This window comes from Falco biarmicus, chromosome 7 (assembly GCF_023638135.1).
Source record: "Falco biarmicus isolate bFalBia1 chromosome 7, bFalBia1.pri, whole genome shotgun sequence".
NCBI classification, from domain to species: Eukaryota; Metazoa; Chordata; class Aves; order Falconiformes; family Falconidae; genus Falco; species Falco biarmicus.
In genome coordinates this window covers 11,440,485-11,466,628 of record NC_079294.1, presented here as the reverse complement: position 1 = coordinate 11,466,628, position 26,144 = coordinate 11,440,485, and the positions used below count along the sequence as shown (strand labels likewise).

The 26,144-nt window shown below is 39.5% G+C and overlaps 1 long non-coding RNA gene across 3 annotated transcripts in view; it reads right to left on the bottom strand.

Moving 5' to 3' along the window:
- Positions 1-1,889: 1,889 nt before the first annotated feature.
- The window catches only part of LOC130152828 (uncharacterized), a 37,688-nt gene continuing 13,433 nt past the window's right edge, over positions 1,890-26,144 (bottom strand). The window contains exons 3-6 of one of the 3 annotated variants that reach the window (XR_008823116.1): positions 18,344-18,405; positions 13,817-14,020; positions 8,775-8,873; positions 1,890-2,345 (exon numbers count right to left, since the gene is read on the bottom strand). This is a non-coding gene — a long non-coding RNA (uncharacterized LOC130152828). Of the gene's footprint in view, positions 2,346-7,026; positions 7,128-8,774; positions 8,874-13,816; positions 14,021-18,343; positions 18,406-26,144 lie in introns of all 3 variants that reach the window. The other 2 variants (XR_008823115.1, XR_008823114.1) reach the window with 2 other exon arrangements.

Genomic DNA, 26,144 nt, shown 5'->3' with positions numbered 1-26,144 from the left:
CCTGGCAGTTCTGCAGTGCGTCACACACATTGGCACCTTCCCTTGGGAAGACTCATGGCTCTTTCACAGCCCTGGACACAGGAGGGCTGAGGCTGTTCTTGAAGACTCACAACTTAGTGGTGATGAGCAATGGTGTTAAGCTTTTCAGGTGAAGTTTTGAGAGGCAGGGTTCTCCTTACTGACTTCAGTTGTTACATTAGAGTCATCAAAGCGATGAGCGGTGCTTAGATCATGCATTAGTCAACTGCCACTACACAGCCCGCTTCCCTACAACAGATGCCTTGTCTGAAATCTCATTGACTTTTGTTTCCTGCTGTTTTGACATTTCCTGACCCTGGTCACTGATTGGAGTTTTAGTTCATTTATCAGTGTCCACAGGAAACAGATAACACGAGCAGAATTCAGTTTTCTGTCTCCCTGCAGAATTCTGGTTTGCTGCAAGAGATCTGCTGTAAGGCAATCTGGAACAGAAAAAGCATGCATCTGTATTTAATAATTTTGGAAAAATCCAGCCAATAAATTTGTTTCTGTTTTGACATCGCAGGATATTTCCTGTTATCATAAAACTTCTAAAAGCTGTGTTTTTCCAAAGAAATATCTCACTGTCTTCTATCACAGTTAGCCTTCACTTTGGCTATTGAAGTTTTTCTAAATGAAGAGAGCTACCTCCCATCCAGCTCTGTTCAGCAATACTGTTATGTGACAGTATTACCCTGCAAGATGAGGGGAACAGGAAAGGCAAAATATCACTGACAGGGTTGGGAGGGAAATTAAATTCTGCAATTGTTAGCATAATATTATTCTGATCAGCAAAATTGTAGAGTACCACTGCCATAACATGTTCCTATGTCAGTTGTTATGGGTATTTTAATACCCTTGGTAGTGTAATTTCATAATGATTCTTTTTTCCAGTCCTTCAGGTGACAAGCATGCTCAGGCAAAGAGCAACCATTTCATGTTGTCTTGGCCACTTTGAGCAAAGTAGTATTTAACTGTAGTTATTTAACCCCACTGTGCCATGTTAGAAGAACTCTTTGGTTTCTGGACAGCAACTTTAAGTTCCCCACAAAGATAATTCCTTGCTATAAATGTCAAAATTAGCCCATTTTGACTATGCTGTCAAGATTTAGGTTTGTTTCAGGCAGTTGTCTGTCTAACACACATCAAAAATGATCTGTTAATTTGTTTTTTTCTGTGGCGATAATGAGAATGTTTTTGTGCTGATCTGTTGTTCCATTATAACTGCAACTAAAGTTGCCCATGCCTTTTTTATGACTTGTTATAAAGGAGATATATCTTTTTCGCTTGCTATCTCCTTCCTTCTGTCCTGCCAACTCAAGCTCACTTTACCATTAGAATGGCCACTGCTCTGGTCCTGCTGTCGGTGTACCTGAACACTAGGAAAAGACAAAACAAACTACCTGTAGGCATTGAGGTGGTCTGACTGATCCTCTAGATTGCTCTTGCAACTCTCTTTGTGGGAGGAATGGTTAATATTCATTAAACCACTCTTCGCTGCTACTGAGCAAGCTGTTTTTGTATGTTCCAGTAGAGCTCCTTAGCCCCTGGATCCCTCTCCTGTTTTTCAGTAGCCTGCTATTGAAGGCCCTTATAGGATGCTCTACAATTTACCTTTGTCTTATTCCTCATGCTCTCTCATTTAACACTGAGCCGCCTCTTCACGCAGTGCATGGAGAAGCCGCCTCCTGCCCTGGGTAGCAGAGCTGTGTGTGCCCTGGCATCCATGACCAGGACAACTTTCTTCCTGCCTCCAGATGGACTTCCAGGTACACCATTGCTTTATTAGCCGGTTGGATGCAATAAGCACATAGCCATCCAAATCTGCTTGCATACAGGTAATAATACGCTAAAGAAATTAAAGATTTTGTCATAAAAGTTTTATTAGTGTCTCGGAAATTGTGTTGCCATATTCCATGGGTAGCTTCTGCTTTCAAGGCCTAATAATTTTCATTTTAAACATGAAACACAAAATAAATCTAGAATTAAAGTCTCTGTAGGAAGCATGATGTGCTTTTTTTTTTTTTTCCTTTATGGTGCCAGACTGCATCTGAACAGAGGATGGTCACTGTTTCTTTGTCATGGCACGTGGCTCTACTTGAAGACTCTGCACAGAGAACATGCTGTTGTAAGTAGCAGAGTAGCCAAAAATACTGCAACTCAAATTTGCAAATAGACCACATTTGATGTTCAGGCTAGGTGGAATGATGAGGTATAACATGCAATGTGGCAAATATGTACAGATGCATATTGCAAAGGTAAATGTGGTGGGATTGTTTTCTTCTGTGTCAGGAGGACAGTTCTTTACCCAAAGCATTCCAGAATATCTGCAAAAAAGCATCCTGTCAACATGAAAATGAAACTGTTTTGACAACTTAACATGGGCTCTAAAAAGAAACACTGTGATTGTTTAATCAATTAGTAAAGCACTTTACTGCTTTATAAATAAAAGGTAATAAAGGCCGTGCAGTGCATAGCATTGCCTTAACTCCTAATGGCAAGGAGATTACGGTCTAAACAGGCTGGATAAATGTGCAGGGAAGGCTGAAGAGAGAACCTGCTTGGCCACAAAAACCCATCGAGAAGGGAATCAGTGGCAAGCTAACACTTTAACCAAAAAATAGGCATAGAAAAGGAAGAAATCTATTCAAGGAGAGTATCCACACATCCCTCAAATGTCTAGCAACCAATATTGTTATGGCTTTTGCTGTTTAGGATTCAGTTATAACTTTGATATTTAGGAAGGTTACAATTCTATTAACAAATTAATGGGCCAGTTATTCTATTTTTATGGATGCATTGGATGGCTCAATTTAATAGTAAATGACAAGCAATTCCCAGCAGAATTCACTGTCATTTTTGTTATTCAATAAAATATTTCTGAAGAAGAAATCCCTTTTTTACAGTAATTTCATTTTAGTCTTTCACTTTCAGGAATTTAATTTATTCCTTTGAAAAAATTATTAAAACCTATATAAACTGGCAGCAGTACTATTCTGTTAATTTCAGGGGGGAAAAGACCAAAAGGTACATTTTAATGTGTTTCTTGATCCAGGGATTTTTTTTCTCCTTTTCGGCCAAGAGGAACATTTTTGCCTAAATGTGGGCAAATCCAGAGTTTCTCAAGCTCATGTACTTCTGGGATACAGGACTTGTCACAAGCTAAGGCAGACTTTTTTTCAAGAGCATGTTGGTAAAAGCATTGGCAGAGTATGATACAGAAGGCTTAATGAATTCCTTGCTAGCCCTCTGTTAGAAAAACCTCCTCTCCTTACTGATACGTTTTAATATGTGGAGATTAAACATATCTAAAATGCAGAAAATGCAGCAAATACTTGTTAGCTTCTGTGAGTAGACATATATTCAGCAACAAAAACTTTCATTCTAATGTTTTATAGCCAGACAAGTCTCTTCAGAGCTTCTCAGCTACGCATCCTGTTGATTAAACTCTGAGTTAATTACATGCAAGAGTACTGGGGCAGAGTGTTGTCCTTGAAAACCTCACGAGGCTGGCAAGAAAAGATGTGCAGGTGATTGTCTGATACCTGGAGAACTTATCTGGCTTCTGTCTCAACTGAAACCTGTGCCTGTGCCAAGCACTCTGAGGATTCTGTTTTCAAGCATTACACTGATATTAACATGGCTTAATATTCATCAGAGGACTTATTTTTATAGCTCTTTCCATGAACTCCATGAAACCACAAATAAAGTTCAGTGGTGAAATTGTAAAACAGGGTTTGCAAGATAAATAATATTTCCACTCTTCCTTCCTGGCCCCGTGTTTCCCTGGTGGTTGTGTATGGCAAGTGCCTCTGTTAGGGATGAATGGTCCAGCACAGCAGAGATGGGAGGAGGAGGTAAGAAGTATCACTTGGAGAAAAAAGACACCTGGTTTTATTTTCTTTTTTAGCAACATGCTGTTGAACAACAAAAAAGCAAAACCAGAGAAGAAAACAGCTGGCACAGTAAGATCTCTGCTGTTTTTTCTGAACTGCAAACAGGCGTAAAGATCCGTAAGCCACTAAGTTTTCTATTCATATTATTTTTAGACCACAGTGTGACAAGACTGTGCTTGGATGTAACGGACACTGAGGTACCAGGGAAAAAGGCATTTTATGCCCTGAGTACCCTCTTATGAAAGCAATGGGTGTAAACTAGCTGAGGTTGGTTTAGACAGAGGCAATGTCCCAGGCAGCATCGCTATTTGAATGCAAAGAAGTAAATCAAGAGGGGATAGAAAAAGGAGGGAAGTCAAGTAGATGAATAAAAAAATACACATGGAAATGGAGGAAGACTAATAAGAATCTAAAAATGGCAGTAAAAAATCAGCAGGGCAAGGTATAGAGGGAAGGAGAAAACGTACTAATTTTAAAAAGGGCAGAGGAAAAGAGTTTTGTGTTTTTTTTAAATTAAAAGTTTGTTACAAAAATATATTTACGTGTAGTTGAAATTAAATTATTTTCAGTGTTGTGTGTGCATAGATTTGTGGATGCTTGCCTGTACCTTAGACTGTCTAAATTTGATTTCTCTAGAGTTCTTGCATGAGATGGTTGTGTGCAATATTTTATTATATTTTAAGTGTATTTGAAAGAAAAATATTGCTTTTCCAGCGTGAAGTGCATAGAAGGGGGCTTTGGTTGCAATCCATGTAATTACAGGATGGAAAATTCCTCTTGGCAGTGGCGCTGCCATTCTTCAGTTCCTATCATTTAAATTTCAGGTGGTCTTGGAAATTGTTGCTAGTTTCATACTCACTTAAGAAAGTAAGAGCCCCAAACATAGTCTTTAGTCACCTTTATTCATCCTTGAATTCTGTTCAAAATTTGCTTCACAGCACAGTTTTTTTAGACCACTCAATACACTTTCATGTATATGAACCTCTCCTCCTACCCGCTGTTTCTCGCTGTGCCGGGGTGGCCTTAGTGAATTTATCTCTGGGTAAAATGGACAAGGCTTGTCTTCATTCTGTTCTTATTTTGGGGGAGCTCACTGAGCTGGGGGAAAAAATGGTTGCAGGTGAAAAAAGAGGTAGAGAAAAAATTATGAAGTGCTATCCATGTCCCTGAACCAATTTAATTGTGATCCGGGTGATCTGATGACTGTCTCTGCTGAGCTGAGTCATTTGCTGACATTGACTCTTGCTGCAGCAACTCTCAGTAATTTGAAATGTGAAAAAATACAAGTCAGTATTTATATAAAATTGAGATTTTTACACTTTTGACCCTCTTTCACTTTTTTAAAAAAACACACTGCATTGAAACACATCTTGTTAAAATACTAATTTTGAATCAGTTTTTGTCTGTAGCCTTTGTTTTGCTCCAAATCCAAAGTGTCTTTTGTTGTGCTCATGCATAGGGCAGTGTTTTCAAATAACTCGAGGTCTGCCACACTCATTGGTAAAGCATGAACAGAGAAGATTGATGCTGTTTAGCACTTTATATAGATAAAAATTTGTTATGATCAACCGAAAATAAGCTTCAATTGAGTATCATTATGGCCAGTACAATGTGGCAATTACTGTCACACAGAAGAAACATTTGTTCACTAATTCATTTTTTGGGGTATTTTTCCTTTTGATATACTTAAAAATGAGAATGCAAAGGTATTTCTGACAAAAAAGTACTGAATTTTCCACTCTATGTGCAAATAATAAGAACAAGTTGCTGACATTGAAATAATTTCTGTGAGGTCGCTCATTTTGATAGCCACAGGTATCAAAATTGGTTTAGTACGAATTTCTTCTAAGCTCTTAACTGGAAAACTGCATTTATCTTTTTTTTTTTTTTTCTTTTCCTTTTCATCTTTAGTGGTACAAATAGCAATGAACTCTGCTTTTTTTTTCATTTCAATAATCTGGAAGACAGAGATTGCTGAAATGATAACAAGGATCTCTTTTGCTTGCAAGATTCTGTATCTTCACGTTGAATGATAAAATGCAATGTTTAATCTTTAGCCCAGGTGAAAAGTTCTGCTATTTCATTAAAAAGGCAGGATTAGTCATATTCTCAAAATAAATAAATGCTGTTTTAGCAGCAACAAAAAGGCTAGCATCATAGATTAAGACAATCATAATGTAATATTTCACAAATAATCCCAGACTCCATATGTTTTGTTCCACTTTCTTATTTAAAGGCAGTGATTTAAATAAGGTTTTGATGTTAACCATGTGCCATACAGTGCATATATGCATCAGTGGTTACGAGTCTTAAGGCTGTTATTTTAATCCAGCAACAGATTATTAGAAATTCGTAATGAAAATAAAATCCATTTTATCCTTGCAATTCTTTCCTAAAATCATAATGAAGATCTGCCCTGCAATACTAGACACAGCCTTCTCAAATTCAGTATCACCAAAGGTAGAAAACCCAGAACTTCTTGCCCATCTCCCTGCCATAATATAATTTACAACAAGAAAGTACATACAAATGAAGAACTTTTCTCAAAAGAAATTAAGAGAAGCAGCCCAAAGGGGAACATCCTTGTAGGATACTGTTTAAAGCTACCAGAGACATCTTCTGTTGTGGAACTTCTCTCCAAATGAGAAAACAGAAACCCCTGGCAAGGCAATGCAAAACTGTTATGAAACTGTCCAAAAATGTTTTTGAGCCTTGACTTGCTAAAAGCATTAGCACAAGTAATAACAGCATTTAAAATGCATAAGTAAAAAACCTGACCCTGTAGTTCTGATAGAGTGTAAAAGAAGCATTCAAGAAATACAAGATTTTAGCAAAAAACCCACTTGACCCTAAATTAATTATTTCTATTGTTTTTTACCGGGAAAGAGCAAAAAAAGTTGAGTTTTTTTCATCATGGAGCCCTTCTGTATGGAGACCAAACTAAGGACCTCTGAGTTAGCTGTCATTAAAAAGGTTTAGGACAAATTGATATACGTATAGTAGCAAACCAACAGAAATAAATTGTGTTCATCTAAGAACTCTAGCAGAAATCAAACCTAAAGTGCTGAACTACTCCCTGTAATGGATAACTCTGACTTACATCAGCCCATACCTGAGGAGCAGAAAGTGATAGTTGTGAAGCCAGGCTTTTTAAAGAACCTGTAGGGTGTGAGACTGAAGTTCATTAGTGAGTCTGGGGAGCAAGCAAATTATCTGAAATTATAAAAAAGACCAGAATTAGTACGCTACAGTGTTTTAATGTGTTGTAATGGCAAAGAATTGGCACAACTTGGATATTTAATGTGTCTCACCAAAGGTAGCGAAAATTACCTGATATGGGATGTGGAATAAGTTTATTCCTGAATCAGCAATAGGTTAAAAAAAAAAAAAAAAGGTGTGTGTGGGGGGGGGGTGGGGTGGGGAGGGGAAGGAATAGGATAGATAATCTTTTTCCACAGGATTCAGTAGAGGAATGAATGGGGCTGTCTGCTATTCAACATATTCTTAACTGATCTAGAAAAGGGAATGAATGAAGAGTTTTTAGCTGATATGAAATTACTCAAGATGGCCAAAGCTTAATGTAAAGAGTTGTGGAAGGATTTTACTGTGTTGAATGATTGCGTGAGAAAAGGCCAAATTAATGCAAAGTAATCCTCCTGAGGATAAAACAGTTTTAATAATGAAGCTCTCAGTGGTGGGCTCTAAATTAGCATAGAAGATCTTGAAGCTCTTCTGATTAATTCCTTAAAAACAACAGCCCAATTCTCAGCAGCCATCAGAAGACAAACAGAGTATTAGGAAATATTGGGAAAAGAATAATAAAAAAAAAGAAACAGAAAGCTTGATTATGCACATATTGATGAGATAGGCACATAATGAATGATTTGTGGAAGTTTGTGGAAGGATATAGAACCTAGAAAGGGCAAGGAGAACAGCAGAGGGGAAGATCAGAGGTATGGAACAGCTTCTGTGTAAGAGATATAACTGTACCTGTACTCTTCAGCTTGGCAAAGAGACAACGAAAGGCGGGTGTGATAGAGGAATATAGAATTATGAATGACATGAAGAAACTGAATAGGGAATGATTACTCACTGCAGGGTACCCAGGGAAACTATTAGGCAGCAGGTTTAAAACAAACAAAAGAAAGCCCTTTCCTGCATAACAATATTACATTTTAAGATTCATTTTCATGGGATGCCAAAATTACAAAAAAGTTCAAAAAGTGATTAAGCAATTTATAAAGGAAAGACCATGAAGAGCTATTAAACATGAGATGGATGATTTTAAACAGGAGTACCTAGCAGCTACTCTCTTTCATATGTTCTTTTTTCTAAACATCAGCTGCTGGCCACTGGCTGAGAAAAATCTTTTAGTTTGATCTAGCATGTCTGTTTTTATGGAAAACAGCACAGAAAATACGGCTTATTCAATACTAAATATGTAAGCTCTGATTCTGCTATCCTTTCTACTGGCCTATTTTCAGTATAAAAGCTAACCAGGTTTCATAAGGGTTGCATGATCAAATGTCATATAACTGAGCACTTCAGAATTGTTAATCTTTCAATAATAATCCAATGAAAAACTTCCATCAAACTATTATTTTTAGACATTTATCATATATCTAATAGCATACAAATATTTACGATATAGCTAAGAATAAGGAATAAAATAGAATATACAGCTTGAGACTCAAAGCAGTAAGTATAGTGTGGGTTAAGGACAAATGAGAGATATGTGTCTCCCCAGTCTAGCAAGGGATGCTAAATCTGTTTTGCTACAGTCTTGCTTTAGTGAAGCAAAAATAAGGAAGGAAGGAATGGTTCAGTATTTTCAACATCTTTGTGTTTATAAAATAGTACCAGTAGAACAGTAGTCCAGGTGTTCATCGTCCTTTATTGCAGTATGAATGCCGAGACTTCCATTCATTTCAAGGGCTGCCCCCACTAAATATGTGGTTTCTGTGGGAACAGAAAACAGCTTGGTCAGAGAATGTGGGTGTCTTCATGGGCCTGCAAAGCTGATATGACAATGATGCTTTCTGTCTCAAGGCTCAACGTGAACAAAAATGCAACTCTGGTATCGGCACGTGGAAGGTCTGCAAAATGTTAGCAGGGTTTTCCTCCCCCCTTTTCTGAGGAGAGAAAATGAGATTCTCCTGGCTGCAAAGCTGAGCAAGTTATAGTTTAAATTTGCTCTGCTAAGTGAAAGCATTGTGCAAAAAAAGCCCTAAATATTTGAGGCAGAATCAAACCCTCAGAGTTTGTGAAATGTGAGTAATGACAGAAAATGGAAAGGCTGGCTGTTAATGTTGCCATCAGCAACTGAAACGCTGAGATGAACTGTCAAGAATCAAGTGTTCTCCTATTTATTTAAAATTTATAGACAGGTACTATTGTATTACCTGGAATATTCACTTCTCAAAGCCGAAGAATGAAAAAACCTGTTTGAACGGGCACCCTGCTACTCAGGTGGCTTCCTAATGGGGCTGGGACTTGTGCTGCCGTTTGTTTCCAGCACAAGAGCTCTGGCCGTGCTACACCGGGCACTAGCCCCGTGAGAGGATGCGTGTGCCACACTGGGCTCGGAGAGGCGCCCAGCTGGGCTCCAGCTGTAGGGCTAGCATGGCTGGTGCGGCAGGTTGGGCCAGCTGGAGATACCGTGTGGAGGTGCATTTATTCAGTGTTGGACATACTGCACAATGCAATGGGCTGAACGGTCCTGTTGAGTGCAGTGTAAGAAGAAGCACTGTCTTGGGCACCGTATCGACATCCTGACCTTCGGGACTCGGACACTCTCTAAGAAGCCTTTCACTTTGTCCCTGAGCAGGGCTTGGGTGTCGTTGCATGTGCTTCAGCATCCACGTGTAGGTGCTTTGAGGAATTTGTGTAAAAAATTGAGATGCAAATTGAATGCAGGTATCCATGAGGATTAGATTTCCAAACTACCGTCTTGAACTTTTGCATTTAAGTTCTCATCTGCTCTGGTATGCTTGATGCATCGTGGTCACTGCCAATTGCTTTCTGATTACATTTGATGTATGTTTGCAGCTGGTGGAACCAAGTAGCTATTTGCAGAAACGTTCTGAACTCACTTCTTGAACTCCTGGAATGACAGTTCGATGAAACCAGAATAGAAATGGGATTTGCATTTATGCCGAAGTAGGAACACTCAAAATGGAAAATTCCTAGCGTGTGGTCTGGATCAGCCAGTATCAATGTTGATTCGCTTTCTATGAGCTATGGAGAGACAGTGTTGGGTGAAAAAAGCAGGATGCAGCTCCTGCTGTTATTCTGCAGTTTTGAATAGAACATCCGAGACTCTATAGGCTTTGTTTCTTCATGCTGTTAAAACGCAGGTAGTAAACCTTGGCCATATTTGTAAATGATTTTGTATTTAATGTTGATGATATAATTTGGAAATTATTTTAACAAAGAAAATGAATATGAATATGAACATGATGTTCAGGACAAAAAGTTTCCTCGAAAAATTTTGAGCATGGTGTAAAAGAAACCTATAATCTTGGTGACCATTATCTCTAAAATTTTGCTTTGGACACCAGAACTGAAGCTGGTATTTGGCTTGTACACGGTCATACAAACGCTGGCCCACTGATATGAAACTGATATAAATAAGGTATGAATAATGGTTCCTCTCCTCCTAAGATATATAATACTGATAAAATTGTTGTCAATTCTTTTAACAATATGCAGATTATAATCCCTGAAAATATCTGATCACTTTCTCTTAACCATACAGTTTCTGCTGTCAAAGTTAAGATTGTCAAACAGGCAGAGTTGATAGACTTTTCTTTGGTAGTATCCATCCAAAACTAATGCTTTGGACAACACATTTGTTCCTTGTGTTTATCTGTAAAACTTAGTTCAGCAATTTAGTATATAATACAGAATCTAGTGCTGTTGTACTGCTTGCATGCAGTTATACTAGTGATAACTAATAACTGGGTGGAGGATGGGGGGAGCAGGCATATTTCTGTTCATTTTCTAGAATAAAAATGATGGAGATAAAGTGCAAAATATTCTTCATGTTAAGGCTAATTATTGCATTTTTTTGTCCCAAAGTTTTTCATGTATGGACCACATTTTAAGATGCATTATCCTCTGTAAATTGCATGACATTTCTATGGGGAGGTAGAGCAATAAGGGTGTTGGAGAATGTGACAGGGCATGGTGCATATTTTTTTTTTTTATATCCCCCAGTGCTAGCTGGCAAGGTCACTCTCTGAATGGCTTGTCTGCTTATAACCTTTTGTGTTGTACAAATTAGAGCTTTTCTGATGCAGTTCTCAGAAATTATTAAAAACTTAAATTAAATATTCTAAATTTGAACACAGATTTTGTAGCTTTCCTTTTGCATTAGCATTTTGGGTAGTCCCCAGATTTGTTTCTTGATTTGAAAACGTGCTTTCTGCTATATCCTCTGTCTGGTCGCATGTGGTAGTATTATGTTTTCCTGAAGCTGTTGTTGTTTGTGATGAACAGGAACTACTGGAATAATCTGTAACGACGCTAATTCACATTCACTTGTAGTGCTGCTGCCTAGATACATAGTAATTGTTCCAGGAGCCTCCGTTCTGATAAGGACAAATATTCATGATGAAGACATCACTGATTTTTAACTCATTTGTTCTTTAAGCTCAGAACACTGTTTGTTCCTAATGAAGAGAAGCAAAAGGGTAGGTGTATGATAGAGGTTTTGAGGGTGTGTATATATATGACTTTGGTAATCCTAATGTACTCTGACATGTTGGGTGAATACATATGATGTATATTGTTTATAGATTTAGTCTTGTTATGTCGCAATGTATTTAAAGTATGAATGTCTTGGATATTTCAATGTTAATGTCTTCCCTATTTTGCAGCCCTCTCCGTCCATCACTAGTATTAAGGCACTGTTGTATAAGAAGGAGGAATTTTCCCTGAAGATGAAATGAGGAGCATTCCTCAATCAGCTCTTGGTTTTGTGTGGTAGTAGTGCACGATGTTAGGATGCACAGAACTACACCAGGCTGGGCACCTGTAGGCTGTCATTAAGTTTAAAATTACTTAGTTGCAATCCACTCTGCTGTGTTTTCAGCCTTTAAAAACCCAAAGATAACTTTTTTATTTATTCCAGAATGGTTTAGTGTATGGCATTGAAATAGTTTTAATTTAAAAAAAAATATATATAGAAGAAACTAATCATTTAGGGTGTTTTGCTTGCTTGCACGGTATGGGCACGCTAACTATGCAGCTGTCAATTGCAAATGCAGTTGTCTGTAGCCAAGTGTTTTTGCAATAGTTTTCGAGATCAGATTCAGAAACATTATTCTTGAGTGTTCACTTGAAGTCGGGATATCTGATAGAAGACAGCGGTAGAAAGAGATACAGGTAGAAAAAAGCGTGTAGAAAAAGCCATTGAGACAATATCAGCAACTTTGAAGTGACCATTTTTAACCATGAAGGTGAGGTGGTGGAATCAATACTGCCTGGCATTTAAAAATCAAAATAGCTTACCTTGCTTAAAGTCTCTGAATGCATAAAATAATCGACCCCATTTGTGTCATAACATTCTGTTGGGCTCTGACTTAATGCGGAGTTTTCTTCAGCTGCGGAGCTGCAGGCTTTGCTTTCAGAGCACTCCCCTCTGAGTTTTATCTCCAGCACTGCTGCTCAGCTCTGAGTGGCCATGGTGTTCATGAGACTGACAACCAGCAAATCTCAGAAAGTGAGAGGACTGCCTTGGTGTATTCATAATACCATATTTTGTTTATTTTACTGTATTGGAGTTTGATAAGCTGGGTATTTGTTTGGCTTTTGCTCTTCACGAGCAATTTGACATATGTTTTATCTCGTTTAACTTCCCAGCTTCAATCTTCTTGCTTTAGCTGGCAACTGTTAATTTGAACCAAACTGAGAAAATGCTGGAGAGCTTCTTTTGTAATGGCAGTTTGCTAATCTGACTTCTTTGTCCATAGAGAAGCCAGGGAATTGGCTCTCAGAATAGCTTCTCTTTGTTCTATCTATAGTACCCTTAAAGGCCTTTTAAAAATGGTGATTGGGAATTATCATATATAAAGTACAGAGAATCTATATGGGAGAAGGGAATGTAAGAGAAAATAAATTTGCATTCCAGAAAAATTGTATTCCAGAACAGAGTGGGAAACCAAGAAAAACTGGTTTTCTTTTCATCTTCTAAGACAGAATTTTATGATCTTTTACATGGCTTTGCTCCTAGGGAAATGAATACTTGAGGTTTGGATGAAGATCAATTAAAATCAAACTAAATATATATTTATTTACAGAGTATATCGATTTTAGAGGGCTTATTGATACCTGTTAGAATTTAATATAACATGTTCATTTAAGGATTACTGGTGTATGCTTTACTGGCTACCACTTCTCCATTTTAGTATTTAAATTATTTAATAAGAGGGGAACTTGGTAAACAATAAATAAGCAGTTTACCTGTTCTTCCATCAGCAATTGTGGACTGACTGCTTGTTTTTCTAACTTATACGGACTGTTACTGTTTACTGGCATTCTTCTGTTAGAAACTCATTTATAAAATACACTTCTCTACAGTTTAGGGCTTTACAGTGGTATCTCTTGGCAAAGAACACTTCTATGAGTTGTGTATCTAAGAAAACAAACACAGCTTTTCCAACTTAAAAACTAGTTATTTATTTCCACCTTACCCATATTGACTCCATTCCTTTCAGTAACTAGCATCAATAAGTTTTGCCTTTTAAAGTGCTGATGTTTCCTTGCAGTATCCTTTATTAAAGCATATTAACAAAATGCTGAGAAGCAATTGCTTTTGGATTTCCCAGAAGGTCCAGAGCCCATGTGCAGACAGACATCGTCTCGTTTGGGGAGATCAGCTGATGGAGTTATCAACTTACACAAAGATTGTAGATGGAGTAACTGCAGAATCTTTCCAAATGGGTAAGTTGTGCTTTCCTAAGTTATTCTCAGATTTGACTTGGTTCTGTGCTGACTTTACTCAACTTTTTCTGGAGACCGTGCGTGAGAACTAAGCAGCAGCCCACTTCAGGAGATCTACAATGCAGGCAATATTCTCACCAAGATAATTACCAGATAATACCCTGTTAAAAGTTTCAAGCATAAAGAACATAAAGATAGAAAAAAAGAGGCCATACTGCCAGTGAGGGAAAATAACCATGTTATGTGTTGTGCAAGGCAACAGCAGGTCCCTGACATGTACCAGCAGAGGCAGCTGTGGCCGTGCAGCCAAGCAGTCCCCACCCTGACTGCTCCCTGAATCCCCACACTGACAACTCCAGCGATTTCCACACAGTGGACCCACCCCCAATTCTTTGCACATTTGGCTTCCACATCCATTTGCCACAGGACTTGGCCTATTTCTGGCTGCACAAAGCTGACAAAATGTGTCGTGACTTTTTCTTTCTTCTCCTCTTTGCCCTTCCCTCTGTTCTCCGAGGCTAGTGAGCCTTCTGTCCTACTTTGTGCCCTACCTGATGACCACATGAGTGCTCTCCTCCAACATTGTCCATAACTTCACACTTTCCTCACAATAAACAGCACGTTTTATATCCCTGTTCTAAAATTATGAGACCTTTCTGCCCACCTACTTCTTCCTTCCTGTTCATCTCACAGATGTCTGATCTCAGAGATGCTCTGTTACCAAACTCTGCTTCAGTTTCTGTCTTCCAATTCTACCCTTGATTCTCTTCATCTGGTTTTAGGATCTACATTTGACTGATATTTCTTTCTGTCACTACAGCTTCTTTTTAGACAAATTTAGTAAACAAGTATTCTAACCATATCCTTTGGACTTGTTGGCCAAGTGTGACTGTGACATGTTTATTTCCGCTCAACCCTTCATTTGCTCAGATCCTGTCCTCTTCTGACTCTCCTACTCCTGTCTGCTCCAGGAAGGATTTCCTTGGAGAAGCTGTCTGATTCACCTTTCTTACAAGTTTTGTAGTGGTTCTGTATGGACTGTGTCTATTTTCCTTAACTGTATCTCTGGATATCTGCCTGTGAAAACATGAATTTGACAACCTTTTCTAGGCTGTTGCCTCACAAACCTGTTTCTCTACTCCAGTGTTGGCTTATTTTGTCCAAATTAAAATCTTAGACCAACTTCCTTGTATGTCCTCAAAGAGGCCTGTGAAGTCAAGTTCAGTTTGGAGACAGCTACCAACCTTTGACTCTAATTGCAGCCTACAGTTTCATTTTCCTGAGTCTGAACACTGCTAGGCTTGTCAGCAAGGCACGTAGCGTGGATTTGCTCAGTAGGTTATTTCTCTCATTCAGACTGTCTTGATGATTCCTGCTGCAATATTCCAAATGTTTCCTGTCTTTCTGTCCCTGTAGCAGAAGTTGGCACTATCTTGTACCTCAGTTACTATGACGTACTTTTTATCTTCTGTTGTAATTCTGTTCCTCTGTCAATTTTTCTTATTGCTGCAAAGATCGTCCTTGCATTTAATTCCCTTGCTTTGCAAAATCCACTCCCCTTCGCTTGCCTCACTACAGCTGAGTTGTTGATTCATTCTCAAGGCTTTTTGCAACCTCTTGCACCATACTTAGTACCTTATCTTCAAGACCGAGGGTGACCGCCAACCCCCAGTTAGCCCACAAGCCCAGCCTTCTCCATCTACCTGTTGAAGTTCCATGCAGATACATTTGTTTTTTTCCCCATAGTATTCTATACCTCCCCCTAAGCTGGGCAAGGGGAATGGCCCTATGAGCAGCCCCAAACTATTTTATTATCTTCCAAATCCCTGCTTAATATTCTTCTTAACTATGACTAATACATGAGACAGCATGAGAACAGTCTCCCAAGATCAAGCTGAGCCATGCTGCTTGCTTTATTTCCCCCAATGATCTCTCTGCATTAATTTCCTCGGTACTTGCAACATAAGTCATCTGGGGCAGACACAAGTACCATAAACAACTTCAAAGTGATAGAGTTGATAGGTCATGATTTTGGAAGGCTGGCTGGCACCTCTAGGAGATTTTGGAGTGGTGGCCGATGGTGTGTGAATGCTGCAGAACATGTGCTTCCAGCTGAAGACTGAGAAGGTGTTATAGGATTTGCTTTCCATTTCCTTACTTTGGTGAAAGGTTGATTTTATTTTATAGAAAACTGTATTGTTTATCAATTAAGATGTTTGTATATTAATGGTATCTATGGATAGCACAGGATGATAAATATTGAAGTGGGATGTGGAAGTGATTCATGTTTCATGAACTCTGGTCCTGACCTTCTTACAATTACCAGAACAAATTACATTAATTACACTAAATTATATGACAGGTGGAGGAACTTGTCATTAGTATCCATTACATACAGCAATATAGAAAGAAATTCTCTGATTTTCTGTAGTAATTGACTGTGAACATGACCAGTTTTACGCAACAGCAGTGCATACTCAGGAGGTGATGTTAGTTCTGCTTTTGCAGTTTTCATGTAAAAACAGCTTACTTATTGCAGAATAAAAAGATTGTTCCTGAGTGATGAAGTCAATGAAGCCTGGATTCCTATAGGTTAGGCCCCCCAGGGACCACTATTGCAGCGGCATTTATGCCTCCCTCCATGTCCTCTGTAGCATCCTTGACTGGCCAAAGGCAAGCAATGATGCGGGTGCCTGGGGTGAGGTACACTGACCTCCTGCCACTGCCTGTGTCTCAGCTGCAGAGGCTGTCTGTCCGTCCCTCAAGCAGCCAGGAGTTCCTGTCCTTCCCTCCCCATTGCTAACTGCAGGTCTTCAGGAAACCTGTAGGAGTGCAGCCATCTATAGGACTTGTAGTACCTTTTAAATTTGGGTTAATAATGGTTCTGTGTGTGACGTTAGATGAGAGATGGATACTGTGGTAACATAAACCTTTTTTTTCCTAGGCAAAGAAAAAGGCAAAAATATTATTTTTTTTTTTTAATATGAAGATCAGCATCTGAAAATACAAACCTGAGAGCCGCCTAATGGGGTCAGGCAGTGTGACCCATGTGTCAGGCTGCAGTAGCACGACATTATGCTCCACCAGGAGCCCCACCAGCCCCTACCACACTGTGGGCATCACAATTGCTTTTCCTTTCTAGACACAGTGCAATGTTTCTGAAGTGAAAGACCATAATGAAAAAGGGACATATTCTGATATGTATAAGTTTTCTTAATGCCTGCTATAGCTGAATTGTTTACTAGACAGATTGGAAATTCACATTTTACCAAAAATAAATTTTCCTTCATTTTTTTCTATGGGAGAAAGAAGCTGAAAGGCACAGATAAGGTTTTGTTTCTCCTTCACTTTGTTTTCCAAAGCCTTTCGCTTTGTTCTTCCCTGTAGAGCTTGTAGTGCATGCTTTGCTTTTTGCTTTTTGCTTTTTTTCCTTGTTCTGTTATATATCCTTAAAAATGTTTTGTCCCTGATGTTGGATTCTGTTAAAAGAAGTAATTTTGGTTTAAATCTTTTAAGGTATTATTAAAAAAATATATAGAAAAATATAGGAAAAAGAACTGAACAACTTCCTTTTAATAGATTAAAAAAAAAATATCTCTGATTGTGAAGGGTTTAGAGAATATGACTCTAATAATATATTCTAGAGACTGGTTTATTCCATGGTCTGTTATCTATATTATTCCATTTGTTTTGTAGACTGTTTTTAATCAGCAGAAAGGTTCAAGCAGCGTAGAAAAAGTGGAGACATCTTCCTTTTCTGGATGTCTGAGCAGAGCATACTTTGACCTTGGATACAATTTATACATTAATACATTTATACATTATACATTTTAGTAGGGCCTGTAGCAACAGGACAAGAGGTAATGGTCTTAAACTAAAAGAGGGTAGATTTACTTTAGATGTTATGAAGAAATTCTTTACAGTGAGGGTGGTGAGACACCGGCACAGGTTGCCCAGAGCAGCTGTGGGTTCCCCATCCCTGACAGTCTCCAAGGCCAGGCTGGATGGGGCTGTGAGCAACCTGCTCTTGTGGAAGGTGTCCCTGCCCATGGCAGGGGGTTGGAACTGAATGATCTTTATAGTCCCTTCAAACTCCAACCATTCTATGGATCTGTGATTAACTTTTAAAATACTGGCACAGCTTTTCTTTAAAATGCATAGCAAGATTTTTCATTGAGCACTTGAGCTGAGGGGCACCAGATCTCTAAATATCTCCAAGGGCTGGGGCCTGGGACCCTGCTAAAGTAACTGACCCTTGGTACACTGCTGTGCTGAGATCCAGTCCCATGAACAGCTTCATGAAGGACCATGCGCAAAAATAACATGTACAGGTATTTGCTTGCACATACGTACATTTTTCATGCTGTAGGCATAATAAGAACAAATCAAACTGCTTCTACAAAATCCAGTTTGTTTCCTAGGTAGGCAAATGTACAATTTGGTATACGTAAAAAACCCAGCTATTAATAACAAATCGTTCTTACCTTAAAAAATGCAATGAGTCTCCTATTTGAGTGATGAAGCAGTCATCATTTCCACGTAAGGTCTGTGGTTTCAAGAATGTAATAAAACCCCATCAGCTAAGTTAGGAGCATGAGAAATCAATAAATATGTCTCAGATCTTTACAAAAAAGACAACAGAACCTGTCAGAGGAGAGGAAAGGTGTGAACGAAGGCTTAAAAAAAGAGAAAAAGCTAAAGTAGTCCTTTAAAATATGGTAAATGCACCACAGTACCTGATGCAGCAGCATTGGAGGCAGTGATGTGGTTAGCACGGGTGTCTGTGACCTTCCGGCCCACCTGGGGCAGCTCGTGGTGGCCTCTGGCTTCAGTCCAGGACCAGCCATCAACCAGCGATCCCACAGAAGGGACACTGTAACAATTCTGTGATCATTATCTAGAGGGTGCCTTTAAACAATTCAAAGTTACTGTATGACCAAATAACTTTTCCTCCTGTTGTTCAAAATACTTTAGATTGATACTTTGTGGAATAAATAATGTATTTCTGCTATAGGCGCACTTTGTCACCAAGATGAAGAATGCTAAGAGAGCCCTGAGGCTGGGGACAGTTTTATTGTGTATAATGAGATTTCTGCAATAGCTAAATGTTGTAGAGATCACAGGGGTGGAAATCCTGGAGAAAAGAATAAGGTTTGTGCTTTGCCTTGCACAGACTGAAGCATGTATTTGCTGGATCTGTGCAGAAAAAGCTTTTCTTTTTGAGCTGCCTGACACAATAGAAGAACTTGCCTTACACATGAAATCAGAATTTAGAAAGCTTTTTGTATTATAACAAATACACAACCTATTAAACTACAGTGTTGTAATCCAGGCCTTCAGCAGCTTAGTCTGAAATGTCATCTGCACATGCCAGCCCAAGATGCAGAAAGAGTGGAATATACGGTGCACAGGATTTAACCCTTTCACAGTAAATTAAATAGGGCTTCTGACACCTTTTGAAACTGTGTTTATGAAATTTTGTGATTCTTAGCTTGCTATATAAATGTTAAGCCCTGATGCCCCTTTCCTGGGAAATGATGACACTAAAAGAAAATTTACTTGTTTGGTATGTTATTACCATTTTTCTTCAAGCCAGCATTGAGCTTTAGTACTTAGTACCATTTAACACTGTATAATCATTGAAATCCACTTTAATGACTTTTGTAATATAAATGTTTTAAGTATAATAACAATTATTTTAACAAGTGTTTCCTGATTCCAGGCATGTGTGAAGAAGATGGGGTATGTAATATGTCTGACCAGATAACTGCTTTTACAAATTATATTCATTCTTCTTTATTTAGCTGCAAAATTAAGAGAGTTCAGTCTAGTTCAAGGAAAGCATTGTGGTAAACAGACAGCTTAAATGTGAGCAGTGTAAAGAGCAGCAGCTTGCAGAAATATTGCTATAGATACTAAGACCGTATCCTGCCTCGCTATGGACCACACATAATTGAATCATGTTCAATAGAAGGCCATTACAAAACAGAGCTGATTTGCAATGCTAATGTGGTGAAGACAGCTGTCACTGGGAATTAAATATGATCATTCAAAGCCTGAATAAATGAGGTGCCCATTATCTTCTGGCTCTGCTGCAGCCTGCTTAAAGAACACAAATAAATGATACTGTCTCAATAACCAGCTCAGTTTTGTCTTCTAGCCATAGAAATATGAAGAAGACAGAGGGAAGAGGGAGGGCACACAACAACATCAACAACAAAAAGCAGAGTCAATTTACAAAGACATGCAGAGAACCAGTGCCCTAGGACTCCATTTTCAACAGAACAGTATTTGTGGAAAAATGGAGAAAAAGCTCCTTAACCAAGCTAACATGTTTTAGTGTGGAGCAGGCATACTTATTTATAAAGAAACGGCGAAAAAAAGAAGGTGTCTAAAAATCCCAGCCAGCGGTTTTCCAAAGAAATCAGTCAGAGAATCCAAAATGCCAGATGAACTGGCACAGAGTCTGCCAAGAGTGGTGAAGGATAGGTTAAGGTAAATTTCTTTTCCTTCTGCTACTCAGTGCCGTGTATGTTGTAAAGTACTTTGATTTTAATGTGAACCATAATCTATACACAAGGAAGATGCTGATAAAGGTGGAATAAATTTGCATTTGTCTGAAGAGGAAATTTTTGGGAAGTTTGTGTCGTTTCACAGACCACATGGAAACCAACAGTAGTAAGCAGAGGGAAAAAGAAAAGTTAATATAAAAATGAAGGGTATTTCTACTTCAGGTAAGGCTGTCGCAGACAAGTTACTAGTCCCTCATGTAGCTAATTTGGTCCTAAGTGGAATCCTCCCAGTTTAAGCTGCAGCTGGGCAGTGCAGGGAAAAGGCTGAACCCAAGGGAGAGCTGCGTGGTGCCGGGGACCTGCATTCCGGAGGTGGACATCCTTGGCTGGCAGGCTCCGTGTCCCAGCCGAGCGGCACCGGGATGCTGGCAGCGGGGAGCGCTGACAGCTGCGGTGACAAGCACTGTCTTAGTTGGTATGTAATTACCAACTCATGCCTATGGAAAATACTGTGTGGAATCTGGACTTTAAAGAAGAGAGGAGACAGAAGTAACTTGCAGAAATCGTATTGATAGCATGTATGCACGTGTATGAGTGCTTCTTTAGACCTGTGATATCCCCAGAGGATAACCCTATATGAAGGACTATAGAGATGCTTTTCTTCCATCAAAGTATTTGCCCACCCACTGCCTCTTCACAAGGTTTTACATTTTGCACTAGGAAAATCAGCTGGCAGAGCCTGGAGATGGTCAATATTGGCTGGGCAAAGCGGGAGGAAAGGAGCTGAAGGCCCCTATGAGAGCTATGACCCAGGCCCCTATCTTTTGTAACCCCAGGTCCCAGGGCAAGTGACCGGTCAGAGCCCCGTGGCAGCCCTGTGTAAGTATGTGACAGGCAACAAGTTTCACAGTGGAGCTGGCTGTGCCCATGAGGAAATCAGCTAGTCTAGACCAGTGAGCTAACCGCAAAGAAAATTGAGGTATGAGCAAGAGATTAACACACACACTGCACAAGAGCAGGCAAAAAAAAAAAAGGCTTAGAAGATATATGACTGTGAAAAATTGCATCTGACAAAATATTAAATACCAGCAAGTGTAAGGTCATATATATGGCACAGGAAAGCAAATCAATAGGATGGATAGAAATCGGGGATTAGCTCTTTAGAAGTTAGCAATTTTAGGAATAGGTGGAGTTTTAGTGATAGCAAAAATAAATGTGAAGTTGCAGACGGAAGTGCAGGCTGGTTTTGATGGAATGTATTGTGAGTCGGTGCACAAATGAAAAGCAACAGCATTTGCAAGACACCTGGCGTTAATGCACCTGCACTTGAAACGCTGTTTACTTATGTCCTCACATGTACTGACATGCTTATGAAGATGAAAAGAAGGACAATTTAATACAGGGGAAAAACATAATACAGAGCACATGCAGAATGACCAACAGCACCCGTTTCTCTCTTCTTTAGAATTCAGAGGATTTGGGGACACATGTAAGTCAAGCTATACCTGAAGAAATGGAAGTATTTATATTCTGAAAGAAATCATGGATGTAAGAGACACCAGAGTAATGCAGGTGTGAGGGTTTCAAGGCCAGAATTCTTTGCTAGCTAAACATTTTGTAGGTAAACTTCTCTTGTGAAATAAAATAGAGCAACTCCAAAGAAATACAGATTTGAAATTACTATTTTAAGTTCCTTCATCTATTGCTTACTTGATAACTATGCAGTTTGCAAACCCCTTAGCTGTGAGCCACTAAATAGAAGGCCTATTGTGTCCTACTGTTGAGAATACCTTTAATGGATTCCCTGTTTTCACAGTTTCACTTGGATTTTAGTATTTTTCCTGTTTTAAAACCCAGGGAGGGAAAACATTATATTCACTGTTTTGAAACTCTGTGGGCGCACTATAGCACCTGTACATTTAATATCAAAGTCTAATTATGTTTAGCCAAGGGGGTTCTTCTTCCCTGCCCTATTCCTTCCAGTGTCTACTGCATGCCCTGTAGAATTATGCATTTTACCACTTCAAGAATTTCAAAATACATTTTAATTGCTAGGTAGCTTTGTCTGGAAGGCTCTGGTTGATGCAGGTTAGTTCAGTGTTTGTAAGGGGACTGGCAATGCCCCGGGCGATACATAGCCAGAGAAGGAAGCAGGGCACAGGAAAATGGTCGCACACTGCATGATGCTGCAGCTCCGTGCCTGTGGGTACAACACCTCTCACAAACAATGGGAACATGCATGGCAAGGCCTTCCAAACCCCCTCCTCTGGCTCTCATCCTTTTTTTGATGAGACTTGCTACAGATTTCTTCTCAGACGTCTTCATTCCTCCCATCTTGCAGCCCCCCCGGCCACGGCATTATCTTTTCCTTCTTCTCCTTTTTGTTAGATGTTTTTACTACCAGACAGATTGTTACGTCCATGTGATCAGCACTTTTATCGCCAATATTATTGCATTTTTTTAATGCAGGGGCTACTGTGTTTACTTCACAGAAGGAAACACAAGTCTCATTTGACAGCCTTCTCAGGAAAGCCTTTCATGCATCACTGGATGAGAATGGACAATCCTACTGCTTTGCAAAGGAAAACCAGGATAATTCAACATTTCTCCACTTTTAATAAAGCACTCAGTGTTTTCATGCATTGTAATTGTAACATTTAAAACTGTGGACATGGCAAATAGGAGCAATTCGTATCTTTACCAAATGGAAGTATGGCTCATCAACAAGGTACCCTGCTAGCAGTGTGAAAGCAAACTGCAGTGTTACTTAATAAATTACTGTTCTGTTAATAAATGAATGTCCTATGACCTGCCTAGTGGATGAGGAAAAGGCTGTCTTATCTGGACTTCAGTAAAGCCTTTTTGACATCATTTCCCACAGCATCCTCCTGGAGAAACTGGCTGCTCATGGCTTGGACAAGCATGCTCTACACTGGGTACAAAGTTGGCTGGCTGGCCAGGCCCAGCACGTGGTGATGGATTCAGTTACACCCAGCTGCTGGCCAGCCACAAGTGGTGTTCCCCAAGGCTCAGTACTGGAGCCAGTTCTGTTTAATGTTTTTCCTGGTGATCTGGATGAGGGGATCGAGTCCACCCTCAGTAAGTTTGTAGATGACACCAAGTTGGGCAGTGAGTGTTGATTTTGAGGGTCAGAAGGCACTCCAGAGGGATCTGGACAGTCTGGACAGATGGGCTGAGGCCAACTGGATGAGGTTCAACAGGGAGAAGTGCTGGGACCTGCACCTGTGTCACAACAACCCCTCACAATGCCACAGGCTTCGGGAAGAGTGGCTGGAAAGCTGCCTGGTGGGAAAGGACCTGGGGGTGCTGGTCAACAGCCAGTTGAATATGAGTTGACAATGTGCCCAGGTGGCCAAGAAGACCAACAGCATCCTGGCTTATATCCAAACCAGCATGGCCAGCAGGGCAAGAGCAGTGATTGTCCCCCTGTGCTCCACGCTGGAGAGGCCGCACCTCAAATCCGGTGTTCAGTGCTGGGCCCCTCACTGCAAGACAGACATGGAGGTGCTGGAGTGTGTTCCAAGAAGAGCAACAAAGCTAGTGAAGAGTCTGCAGAACAAGCCCTTTGAGGAGAGGCTGGGAAAACTGGGGTTGTGTAGCCTGGAGAAAAGGAAGCTTGGGGAGACTTTATCACTCTCTACAACTACCTGAAAGGAGGTTGTAGCAAGGTGGGTGTTGGTCTCTTCTCTGAAATAACAAGCAATAGGACAAGAGGAAATAGCCTCAAGTTGTGCCGAGGAGGTTTACATTGGATATTAGGAAACATTTCTTCACCAGAAGGGTTATTAAGCATTGGAATAGTCTGCTCAGGGAGGTGGTTGAGTCACCATCCCTGGAGGTACTTAAAAGACATGTAGATGTGGCACTGAGGGACATGGTTTAGTGGTGGACTTGGCAGTGCGGGGTTAATGGCTGGACTCAATGTTCTCAAGGGTCTTTTCCAACCTAAATGATTCCAAATACCCTCTTGTGGTTAATTTGTCAATTTAGGGTGATGCTGTCTCAGCATAGAGAGAAATAAGGAATCACAAAGCACTTTTTTAGAGAAAGTAAACTTAAATTGGCTCTGCCAGGTATGAGGACTCAAGCATATAAGGTGCTCGGAATGAAATGGAGCAATCGTCATTGTAATTGTAAGATATATATTTGATTTGTACCAGGGGAGCTACAAGAAAAATAAAACTATGCATAATGCATGCGAAAAATACAAAACCAGGAAGCTACATGTACATGTCCTACAGCAGGTGAGGACCTACCCATCTGCCTCCTTTTTGACACTAACAGAGCTAGTGAAGCCTCATTTCTCAAATTTTTGGCCTTATGCTTGAACTGCAATATACCCAGCTCTCCCCGTTCCCCTTGTACTTCCCTACCATGCTGGAAAAAAAGGGACAAAGCGTGTATCTACACAGTATGTACCATTTGACTTAAAATCAAAGCACTTGCAACTAAAGACCAGGGGGAAGGGGAGAGGAATGGAGCAATGGGTGGTGCTAGCGTCAGTAGCTGGAGCATGTTTTGCATATTTCAGTTCTAAGCTAAGGTGAACCCTCTCACGTTCTTGCTGCTAGTCCTCTTTATTTCATATTCCTCTTGAATCTTGGTGAAATCCATGGAAAAATTCCTGTTCATTTCCAAGTGTTGACTGCATTTATTTTCCTGTGTTGTGGTATTTAAGTACCAGAGTCCAAATTTTCTAAAATATACTCTTCTTCATGATGACTGGGTCTTGTTTCATTTCCTATTTTATCTAGGTATCCAGAACACTTAAGAGAGAAGAGTGCAGATAATGATGGCATTGCTTCCAGATAGGAACGGGGTAAAACTCCATTTAGATTAATCTTCTTAACACAGTTAGGGAACGCAGCTTGAGTCTAAGATAGAAACATGGTGGGTTTTGATGGTTTATTTTTTCAGACTTGCATAATTCTCAGATTAAATCAGCATTTACCACAGTAAATAGTAAGTCATTGATGGAGGCTCATTGCAGTATCTCATAAACAATGATTGTTGTTAAATATTGAACTTTATTGCTTACTTTTTGTATAGCACTGCAGAACTTTTTGAGGTTTCACTTTTTATAAGACAAGCTTCACTGTTTCCTAAATTCCTGAATGCATAATGCCTCATAGCTCCACATTAGGGCTTTGGGTATTGTCCAGCTCTTATCATGGTGTACGAGAGATGCAGTGCAAAGTGAGTGGAACTTCACAAAATCCTTGAAAGCTTCACGTCAGAGACATACATGCTTAGATACCTACATATTATAGCAATTGTTGTTGTTTTCCTGCTATGTATAGATAGCTACAATTGGGATAGTTAAAACCCAGCATCAAAACATTGAGTAGGTTTAATGTATTTGTTTGAACTTCTGTTACTAATCTTGTGCATAAGCTGTAATTTATTTCCTTTTCTCATTATGCATTAGATTGAATAGAAGTAAGTGTTGTGCTAAAGTGTTTGTGTCGTGTTGATAAGGCTGGGTACATAGCTATGAGGCTGTTGCACAGCAACAAAGTCTATTATCTTTACATTACGAGACCACTGTAATTTTTGCATCTTATACTCAGAATATGAAAATAAACTGTAGTAGAAGGTCTTCAGAAGAGCTTTGTTCTCAGCCTGCATTTTTTCAGTCATTTTGTCTTTCCCAAATGATCTAAACGGTATTACATTTCCTGTCAAATTTAATTTAAAAAAACAAACCAACTTCACACTAATTAGCTAATTAGGGGGCATAAAATGTTCTTTC